This window comes from Cherax quadricarinatus, unplaced genomic scaffold (genome assembly GCF_038502225.1).
Source record: "Cherax quadricarinatus isolate ZL_2023a unplaced genomic scaffold, ASM3850222v1 Contig1395, whole genome shotgun sequence".
In the NCBI taxonomy this organism is placed as follows: Eukaryota; Metazoa; Arthropoda; class Malacostraca; order Decapoda; family Parastacidae; genus Cherax; species Cherax quadricarinatus.
In genome coordinates, this window is record NW_027196421.1 from 19,368 (window position 1) to 31,429 (window position 12,062).

Consider the following 12,062-nt stretch of genomic DNA (forward strand, 5'->3'; position numbering starts at 1 on the left):
CTTACTCATCTTACCAAAGACTCTGGTCATAAGAAGAATAAGAAGGTGGTTTTTGAGAGGAGCCTTAAATTGGTGTCCAGACCTGGTTACTTTAGAATTTACTGGTAATGAATTCCAAATTTTGGGGCCCTTTATGTGCACAGAGTTTTTACACAGCGAGATATGGACATGGGGTACATCAAAAAGAGATGTGTCTTGTGTTATGGTCGTGTGTCCTCTTAAGGTTGGTGAGAAGTTTGAGTGGAGGGTTTATGTTTGAGTGTAGTGTTTTATGTATGTAGTAGGCACATGAATAAGTATAGATGTTCTTAACAGTGAGCAGTTTTAGTCTATAAGTACATGTACAAGGTATACAGGCCTGGGTGACATCAATGACATATGTACTACTATATAGAAAGCTGCCTGTTATGCAGAGCATTTTGGGCAAATTAGGTCAGTTTTGTCCCAGGATGTGACCCACACCAGTCGACTAACACCCAGGTACCCATTTTACACTGATGGGTGAACATGGACAACACCACTATCCCATACAAAAATAAACTTACTTACCTGAGCACTCTAGTACAACCATCATATAATAAGTCTGCATCATCATCTCACAAACCAGAGCAATCCACCTCAGCCCAATGAGGCTAGACCAACCCTTTCCAGGTCTTTCAAGATCAACAACATGCACCAGCAGCTAGAATTTAAGGTAAGAATTTTTTTTAACATAACCTTTCAGGCTGCATGTACAATGTATTTTAGATATGTACATCTCACTACATCCAACTACAATATAGGTTAAAATTTTTTTATTTTTTAGAATTACATTAACTAAAAAACTTGTTTGCCTTTTTTTGATGTTTCAGCAATATAGCCAAGTTTTTCTACATGTTCTTTGGTCTTCTTAACATGATTTTTTATAACATGCTATCTTCAGGACTGTAAACCATGTACAGTGGAACCTAGGTACTCAAACTTGATTCATTTCAGAAGGCTGCTCGAGTGCCAATCTGTTTGAGTACCGAACAAATGTTTTTGACTGTTATCATTAATTTTTGTAGGTCCCATGGTGACTTATTCATACAAATATAAAAAACACCAAAAAATGCGAATTTTTTATTATTATCACACTGGCCGATTCCCACCAAGGCAGGGTGGCCCGAAAAAGAAAAACTTTCACCATCATTCACTCCATCACTGTCTTGCCAGAAGGGTGCTTTACACTACAGTTTTTAAACTGCAACATTAACACCCCTCCTTCAGAGTGCAGGCACTGTACTTCCCATCTCCAGGACTCAAGTCCGGCCTGCCGGTTTCCCTGAACCCCTTCATAAATGTTACTTTGCTCACACTCCAACAGCACGTCAAGTATTAAAAACCATTTGTCTCCATTCACTCCTATCAAACACGCTCACGCATGCCTGCTGGAAGTCCAAGCCCCTCGCACACAAAACCTCCTTTACCCCCTCCCTCCAACCTTTCCTAGGCCGACCCCTACCCCGCCTTCCTTCCACTACAGACTGATACACTCTTGAAGTCACTCTGTTTCGCTCCATTCTCTCTACATGTCCGAACCACCTCAACAACCCTTCCTCAGCCCTCTGGACAACAGTTTTGGTAATCCCGCACCTCCTCCTAACTTCCAAACTACGAATTCTCTGCATTATATTCACACCACACATTGCCCTCAGACATGACATCTCCACTGCCTCCAGCCTTCTCCTCGCTGCAACATTCATCACCCATGCTTCACACCCATATAAGAGCGTTGGTAAAACTATACTCTCATACATTCCCCTCTTTGCCTCCAAGGACAAAGTTCTTTGTCTCCACAGACTCCTAAGTGCACCACTCACCCTTTTCCCCTCATCAATTCTATGATTCACCTCATCTTTCATAGACCCATCCGCTGACACGTCCACTCCCAAATATCTGAATACATTCACCTCCTCCATACTCTCTCCCTCCAATCTGATATCCAATCTTTCATCACCTAATCTTTTTGTTATCCTCATTACCTTACTCTTTCCTGTATTCACTTTTAATTTTCTTCTTTTGCACACCCTACCAAATTCATCCACCAATCTCTGCAGCTTCTCTTCAGAATCTCCCAAGAGCACAGTGTCATCAGCAAAGAGCAACTGTGACAACTCCCACTTTATGTGTGATTCTTTATCTTTTAACTCCACGCCTCTTGCCAAGACCCTCGCATTTACTTCTCTTACAACCCCATCTATAAATATATTAAACAACCACGGTGACATCACACATCCTTGTCTAAGGCCTACTTTTACTGGGAAATAATTTCCCTCTTTCCTACATACTCTAACTTGAGCCTCACTATCCTCGTAAAAACTCTTCACTGCTTTCAGTAACCTACCTCCTACACCATACACCTGCAACATCTGCCACATTGCCCCCCTATCCACCCTGTCATACGCCTTTTCCAAATCCATAAATGCCACAAAGACCTCTTTAGCCTTATCTAAATACTGTTCACTTATATGTTTCACTGTAAACACCTGGTCCACACACCCCCTACCTTTCCTAAAGCCTCCTTGTTCATCTGCTATCCTATTCTCCGTCTTACTCTTAATTCTTTCAATAATAACTCTACCATACACTTTACCAGGTATACTCAACAGACTTATCCCCCTATAATTTTTGCACTCTCTTTTGTCCCCTTTGCCTTTATACAAAGGAACTATGCATGCTCTCTGCCAATCCCTAGGTACCTTACCCTCTTCCATACATTTATTAAATAATTGCACCAACCACTCCAAAACTATATTACAGTGGTCCCTGTTTATCGTTGTTAATCTGTTCCTGGAAGTGCGACGATTATCGAAAGACGATTTTCGAATCAATTTTCTCCATGAGAAATAATGTAAATACAATTAATCTGTTCCTGACACCCAGAAGTATTAAAACAAAATTTTTTTTACATGAAATATAGATGTAGTACATAAACAATACAATGGGACATGATGAATGAAACATTAACAGCATAACACTTACCTTTATTGGCGATTCTTCTTAGTGTATGGAAGACTGGAGGAGGAGAGAGATTGGATTAGTTACTGTTTGGAAGGGGAATCCCCTTCCATCAACACCTTAGGTACCAAGTCCTTTTCTGGGGTTACTTCTCTTCTCTGTTTCTTAATGCCACTAGGACCAGCTTAAGAGTCAACTGGAGTCCTGTCTCGCAAAAAAAGTGTCCAGAGAGCTCTGTTTCTGGCATCTCTTTAAAACTTCCCTAAAATGGGCCAAGACTTTGTCACTGTCCAAGTTGCCGATATGGCTTGCAACATCCTTCTTAGGGTGATGTTTCTCCATAAATCTTTTCATCCTACCCACATTTCAAAAATCTCCCTAATTTCTGAAGAAGGCACCTTCTTCCATCTCTCTTCCTCCTCCTCTGCAGCAAGATTCTGAGCTGCAATCTGTTGCTGTTCCTGCTGAAGCTCTTGCAGCTCCTCAGTGGTTAGCTCTTCGTTGTGGTCCTCCACCAACTCTTCCACATCCTCCAAACTCACATCCAACCCCATGGAACTCCCCAATGCCACAATAGATTTCACAACTGACATAGGCTCATCAGGGTCAGCCACAAACCCTTCAAAATCCCTCTTGTGGACACAATCTGGCCACAATTTTCTCCAAGCAGAGTTCAAAGTCCTGGTAGTCACTCCCTCCCAAGCCTTACCTATAAGGCTTATGCAATGGAGGATACTGAAGTGTTCTTTCCAAAACTCTCTTAGGGTCAAGTGAGTGTCTGAGGTCACATTAAAGCACCTTTGAAACATTGCTTTGGTGTAGAGTTTTTTAAAGTTTGAAATGACCTGCTGGTCCATGGGCTGGAGGAGAGGAGTGGTATTCGGGGGCAAGAACTTTACTGTGATGAACCCAAACTCCTCCAGAATTAGGTCATCCAAGTTTGGAGGATGAGCAGGTGCATTGTCCATTACTAGGAGGCACTTGAGATCCAATTTCTTTTCCAGGAGGTAATTCTTCACACTAGGGCCAAACACTTCATTGAACCACTCGACGAAAATTTCCCTCGTGACCCATGCCTTATTATTAGATCTCCAAAACACACACAATTTACTCTTCATAACATTGTTTTTCCTGAACACTCTGGGATTTTCAGAATGGTACACTAGTAACGGCTTCACTTTGAAATCCCCACTAGCATTAGCACAGAACATGAGTGTCAGCCTGTCTTTCATAGGCTTGTGTCCTGGCAGTCCCTTTTCCTCCTGAGTAATGTAGGTCCTCTTTGGCATTTTCTTCCAAAAGAGGCCTGTTTCGTCACAATTGAACACTTGTTCAGGTTTCAGTCCTTCAGCCTCTATGTACTCCTTGAATTCACTTACGAATTTTGTAGCTGCAATTTTGTCCGAACTGGCAGCCTCACCATGCCTTATCACACTGTGTATGCCACTACGGTTCTTAAATCTCTCAAACCAACCTTTGCTGGCCTTAAATTCACAAATATCAGTACTCGTTGCAGGCAATTTCTTTACCAGATCGTCATGCAACTGCCTAGCCTTTTCACAAATAATCGACGTCATAAGACTATCTCCTGCTAATTGTTTCTCGTTTATCCACACCAATAATAACTTCTCAATGTCTTCAAGTACTGGTGATCTCATTTTTGTCAGCATATTTACCCCCTTTTCTAGGTAGTAGGTTGGTAGACAGCAACCTCCCAGGGAGGTACTACCGTCCTGCCAAGTGAGTGTAAAACGAAAGCCTGTAATTGTTTTACATGATGGTAGGATTGCTGGTGTCCTTTTTTCTGTCTCATAAACATGCAAGATTTCAGGTATGTCTTGCTACTTCTACTTACACTTAGGTCACACTACACATACATGTACAAGCATATATATACACACCCCTCTGGGTTTTCTTCTATTTTCTTTCTAGTTCTTGTTCTTGTTTATTTCCTCTTATCTCCATGGGGAAGTGGAACAGAATTCTTCCTCCGTAAGCCATGCGTGTTGTAAGAGGCGACTAAAATGCCGGGAGCAAGGGGCTAGTAACCCCTTCTCCTGTATATATTACTAAATGTAAAAGGAGAAACTTTCGTTTTTCCTTTTGGGCCACCCTGCCTCGGTGGGATACGGCCGGTGTGTTGAAAGAAAAAAGATTTACCCCCTTTGCAACAACAGCTTCCTTGATTTCCTTTTTCTTTGCCATGATGGAAGATATGGTTGTATGGGATTTGTTATACATCCTGGCCAGTTCGGCCACACGTATGCCACTTTCATACTGTTCAATGATATTTTTCTCAAATTAAATCGTATTTCTCACCTTCTTTACCAAAGGCTTGGCACTAGGAGCTTTCTTTGGAGCCATGGTAGCTTATTTAGTACTTGCAAGCACTAAAATGAATGGAATATTATGAAATATTTTGTGTGAACAAGTGAGGGGACCGTCGCTCACTGGTAAACAATGGCACACCGGCTCAATTAGATTGAGAGGTGAATCATCTAAAGCTGAGTTATGAGTTATAGTACTGTTACTCTGTATTTTGAGCTACCAAAAAGTACACAAAAGTTCCTACAATAACTTTAATCACTAACTGTTTCTGTACCTTGAGTGACAAAAACTCAAAGGTAACATTTGAAAAAGCTTTGGAAATATTTTTCATTCTAATTTATCAATTACAGGTGAGTAGGTGAAAAAATCAGGGTTATTTGAGTGAGATTACTAGAAAAAGTACTGTATCACAATACAGAGGTAGATGACAAGATGATAAATACTGGCTAAATATAAAAAGAGCAATGTTTACAGACTAGTAACAATTGTGTAAGTGTGTAAACAGTCTCACAAAATCATAATGACACGATTGCAAGCAAACCATACCACGGATGGGGATAGAACCCACGATCAGAGAATCTCAAAACTCCAGACCACCGCGTTAGCCTATGGTGTAGAAATATACCTAGTTGGACAAATCTTATTGTGGCTAGCTGGTCCAGTGGCTAACGCGACAGTCTGGAGTTTTGAGACTCTCTGATCGCGGGTTCTATCCCCGCCCGTGGTATGGTTTGTGTAAACAGTCATTATTAACAGGAGGAAAGACAATGCTGTCACGAGGGCTTCCAGTGATGACTGAGGCCAATCAAACAACTGGGAAATTTTATAAAACCTGAATACAGTAACTATTTATTTAAAAAATATCCTCTAGGCATTCAGTTTAATAATTTTCCTTAAAATGTCTACAATATTTATATATGTACAAAATTACTGACTATACTGGTCATACAAAAAATATTTACAGAAGACAACTTGGAAATAGCCAAGAGAACCTAGAATGAGCACATATGAGCATCTGTCCTTTCAGGAGCAGGAAGGTTTATTGACAAAGTTATTACAAGGAATGTTTGAAGACAAGAACTGTAAAAAGGAAGCATTAAGTGTAAAAGATGCAGCCCTTAGGAAAAAAAATATGTAAAAATGAGACTTGTAGAGAGGAGGTGTAATGAGGAATGTACTATGATAAGTACAAGTGATGCAGTTCTTAAGCCCACAACTGTAGTTAAGTGCCGATAGGGTAGTTCCTTAGCCCACCACCACAGTTATGATAAATGCAGGTGATGTAGTTTCTCAGATCCCCACCATGGTTACCATTTCCTGAGCTCCCCATTGCAACAATAAGTACAAGTAGTGTATTTCCTAAGCCAACCACTGTGGCTATGATAAGTGTAGCTGGTGCAATTCCTGAGTCCCACCAGCTTTAGGGCCCGCTATTACATAGAAGGGCCATGTCAGTAATTATAAAAAATTGAAATGACAAAGAAACCACAGAAACAGGTGAATGCAGCAAGAAAATAAAATTATAAACCAAATTTTATGTGTACAGTGGAACCCCGAGTTTTGGCCACCCTGAGTATCGGCCATTTCGAGTTACGGCCGCTTTTTTCGGCTAAATTTTGTCATGTTTCGGCCGTTGCCCCATGTTTTGGCCGGCGTACCAGACCTGTCAACCTGCCTGCACCTGCCTCCCTGTGCAGGCACCACGAGCCAGTCTAGCTTTTTTTATCCTCAAGTGAACATTACCCTGCGCACTCATCTGAATATTTCACAAGTTCATCATTTTTAGTGCTTGTTTATTGATTGTGACTGTGAAATAAGCCACCATGGACCCAAAGAAACTTCATAGTGGCACCCCTTTGGTAAAGAAAGTGAGAAACACCATAGAAGTGAAGAAGTGAGAGTGGCGTATGTGTGGGTGAGCTTGCCAGGATGTACGGCAAAAACAAATCAACAATCACTTCTATCCTGGCGAAGAGAAAAGAACTCAAGGAAGCCTATGTTGTGAAAGGTGTTGACATGTTAACCAAAAACAGAACACAAACATTCAAAGAGGTTGAGAAGTTGCTGGTAGCGTGGATCAATAATAAACAAATAGCGGGTGACAGTGTTTCAGAGTCGATCATTTGTGAAAAGGCAAGGCAGTTACATACCAGTCTTGTAAAGAAAACACCTGGAGCCAGTGCTGATGTTAGTGAATTTAAGGCCAGCAAAGGCTGGTTTGACAGATTTAAGAAACGTAGTGGCATACACAGTGTGGTAAGGCATGGCGAGGCTGCCAGTTCTGACAAATTGGCAGCTGAAATTTTTTTTTTTCTTTTCAACAAGTCGGCCATCTCCCACTGAGGCAGGGTGACCCAAAAAAGAAAGAAAATCCCCAAAAAGAAAATACTTTCATCATCATTCAACACTTTCACCACACTCACACATTATCACTGCTTTTGCAGAGGTGCTCAGAATACAACAGTTTAGAAGCATATACGTATAAAGATACACAACATATCCCTCCAAACTGCCAATATCCCAAACCCCTCCTTTAAAGTGCAGGCATTGTACTTCCCATTTCCAGGACTCAAGTCCGACTATATGAAAATAACCGGTTTCCCTGAATCCCTTCACTAAATATTACCCTGCTCACACTCCAACAGATTGTCAGGTCCCAAGTATCATTCGTCTCCATTCACTCCTATCTAACACGCTCATGCACGCTTGCTGGAAGTCCAAGCCCCTTGCCCACAAAACCTCCTTTACCCCCTCTTTCCAACCCTTTCGAGGACGACCCCTACCCCTCCTTCCTTCCCCTACAGATTTATATGCTTTCCATGTCATTCTACTTTTATCCATTCTCTCTAAATGACCAAACCACCTCAACAACCCCTCTTCTGCCCTCTGACTAATGCTTTTATTAACTCCACACCTTCTCCTAATTTCCACACTCCGAATTTTCTGCATAATATGAAAAATATGTGCGTGAATTTAAGGGGTACGTACAGGCTGAAGAATTCAAACCCCATCAAGTGTTCAATTGTGACAAAACAGGCCTCTTTTGGAAGAAAATGCCAAAGAGGGCCTACATTACTCAAAAGGAAAAGGCACTGCCAGGACACAAGCCTATGAGAGACAGGCTTACTTTTGTTCTGTGCTAATGCTAGTTGGGATTTTAAAGTGAAGCCTTTACTGGTGCATCACTCTGAAAATCCCAGTGTGTTCAAGAAAAACAATGTCATCATAAGTAAACTGTGTCTCGTGGTAAGCTAATCATAAGGCCTGGGTCACAAGGCAAATTTTCAAAGAATGGGCCCATGAAGTGTTTGGCCCCAGTATGAAAAAATACCTCCTGGAAAATAATTTGCCACTCAAGTGCCTCTTGGTAATGGACAATGCTCCTGCTCATCCTCCAAACTTGGTAGACCTCTTGTCTACGGACTTCAGTTTTATAACAGTGAAGGTCTTCCCTCCTAACACTACTCCTCTCTTCCAGCCCATGGACCAGCAGGTCAGGTGCTTTGAAGTGACCTCGGACACTGAATTGACCCTGAGAGTTCTGGAGGAATCGTTTCAATATCTACAACTGCATAAGCCTTATAGGTAAGGCTTGGGAAGGAGTGACTTCCAGGACTTTGAACTCTGCTTGGAGACAATTGTGGCCACAATGTGCCATCCAGAGGAATTTTGAAGGGTTTGAGGCTGACCTTGACCTTGCCGACCCTCTGCCTGTTGTGGAAGGTATTGTGGCATTGGGCAGGTCCATAGGGTTCGAGGTGAGTGGCAAGGATGTGGAAGAGTTGGTGGAGGACCACAGGGAAAAGCTAACCACTGATGAACTGCAAGATCTTCAACTGGAACAGCATCAGACCACAGCTGAGGAACTTGCATTAGAGGAGGAGGAAGAGGGAGTGAAGGAGGTGCCTTCTTCAGTGATTAAGGACATGTATGCAAAGTGGAATCAGTTGCAAAGTTTTGTTGAAAAGTATCACCCTGACCAAGCTGCAACAAGCCATATCTGCAACATGTTCAGTGACAAAACCTTGTCCCACTTCAGGGAAATCTTAAAGAGATGCCAGAAACAGAGCACTCTTGACAGCTATTTTGTGTGACAGGCGTCCAGTGACTCAAGCTGGTTCTAGTGTCATTAAAAGACAAAGAAGGGAAGTAACCCCAGATAAGGACTTGTTACCTAAAGTCTTTATGGAAGGGGATTCCCCTTCCAAACAATAAGTCCTCCCTCTCTCCTCCTCCCTATCTTCCAGATGCCATCAAGACTCTTTAATAAAGGTACGTAAATGTGATTTTAAATGTTTATGCAGTGCATTACTCATTTAAGTATTTACATATGTTGTTTGGATGTTAAACTAGTTATCCTTTAAAAAATGTATTTTTTGTGAGTATTTTTATGGGTCTGGAACAGATTAATTGTATTTACATTATTTCTTACGGGAAATATTGCTTCGACTTTCGGCTGTTTGAGTTCAGTCCTAGCTCCAGGAACAGATTACAGCCAAAACTCAGGGTTCCACTGTACAATGGAACCTTGGTTTTAGTGATTGATTCATTCCAAAAAGTCTGACGAAAACCGAATTGTACGAAAACTGAAGCAATATTAATCCGTTCCAGACACCCAAAAATATTAACAAAAAATACATTTTATAGAGAATAACTATAGTTTTACATACAGAAAACAATGAGTAATAAATATAAATGACTAATGAAATGGATAAATGAACATTTAACATCTTTTACCTTTATTGAAGACTCTTGTTGGCATATGGAAGATGGCAAGGAGGGAAGAGGGAGGAGCTTGAGAGTCACTGAACTTGTGTCACACAAAAAATCTGTCCAGAGAGGTCTGTTTCTGGCATCTCTTTAAGATTTGCACTGCCACTGAACACTGATGCAGACTTCCCATACATCCTGGCGAGATCGGCGGACACGCGTACGCCACATTCGTACTTTGCTACAAGTTCTTTCTTGAATTCTATCGTGTTTCTCGCCTTCTTTATCAAAGGGCTGGCACTTGGAACTTTCTTTGGCCCCATGGTGGCTTATTTAGCAGTCGCACTCAATAAATAAGCACAAAAAACAATGGATTATTACAAAATGTTTCAGATGACTTCACTGGGTAATGCTCACTTAATGAGAAACAAAGTCAAACTGAGTCAGAACGCGTGGGATGCTTTGTGTGTGCGCAGACTGGTGGATGCATTTGGTATGATGGACCATCTTCAACTCTACAAAAACCGAGCAGATGTACAAAAACTGGGACAAAATTTTGATGAAAAAAGTCGTCGAAAACTGAATCCTACAAAAACCAGGGCATACAAAGACCGAGGTTCCACTGTATGTGGTAAAGGAAAGGTAGCCTATCTGACAATACTGAACTAGCAGCCAGTATCTGGTACTACTATGACCTAGCTAGAACCCTGGCTGAAATGACAGTTGGGGAAGTCAGGTCAGATTTATTAGTTGAAAGCAAATGATTGTAAAATCATTTAGAAAAAAACAGAATCTACATGAAAAAGAACACATAGATACAAAACATTTGCTGAAAAACTGTTATACAAATAGTCCTGTATGATGAATTTCAGCTTGGATATACCAAGTCTCAAAATAGGAATACCAACAACTACAGTATCAGAATGAAACTTAAATAACTTAAAAAAAAATATTTCATGTTAAAATATAAAGAGTATCTTGCTCATATAAAATCTATAATCTACAAAATATTCTACCTGCATGTTACATGTCTTTCACAGGACAATGTCAATATCTAAACTTTTACACAAGATACATATCTGGATAATATATTACTCTTGATAATATGATGTAGCAATAAAATTAAGTGCAAATAGTGCTCTAACAGATATATAGTTTTTCTCTTGGCACATTTCCTAATTTTTGAACTTCTGTTGGACGGAGCATCAAACTTTGACCTGAGATCACAAATTCTAATGTCTTGTTAGTAATTGTATGTGCATTTTATATTATAATTCAAATTTTTTAATTTTCAGTTGTTTTACATATGCATATTAAAATTAAAAAAAATCATAATCTGGGCTAATGTTTATTTTTTTCAACTCAAATTTTAAAATTTGTGAGCAAGATTGTGGTTTATATGATGAACATCAAGGCAAGAGTGCAAATGGAGGGAAGACATCATTTGCATTATATAATACAAAACTGAATTAAATAAAAAAAAAGGCACAATACCGTGACTGGAACGATACACAAATAACCCGCACATAGAAGAGAAGAGCTTATGGCGACGTTTCGGTCTGACTTGGACTATTTACAAAGTCACACTAACGAGAAGTAGGGCAGGAAGGGTATACAGTGGAACCTCAAATATCGACCTGCTCCCAACTCGACCAATTATGTAAGTGTATTTTTGTAAGTTTACTAAATTTAAAAAGAAAAACTTTCATTTTTCTTTTTGGGCCATCCTGCCTTAGTGGGATACGGCAGGCTTGTTGGAAAAAAAAAAAAAATTGTAAGTGCTTTTATAAGTGTATTTTTGAGGGTCTGAAATGAACTAATCTAATTTACATTATTCCTGATGGGAATAAATTCGTTTGGTAACGGCACTTGAACAGCCATCTGGAATGAAGAAAGTTCGATATTTGAGGTTCCACTGTATATAGGCAGGAAGCAGCAGCAGCAGCAGCAGCAGCAGCAGCAGCAGCAGCAGCAGCAGCAGCAGCAGCAGCAGCAGCAGCAGCAGCAGCAGCAGCAGCAGCAGCAGCGGCGGCGGCAGCGGCGGC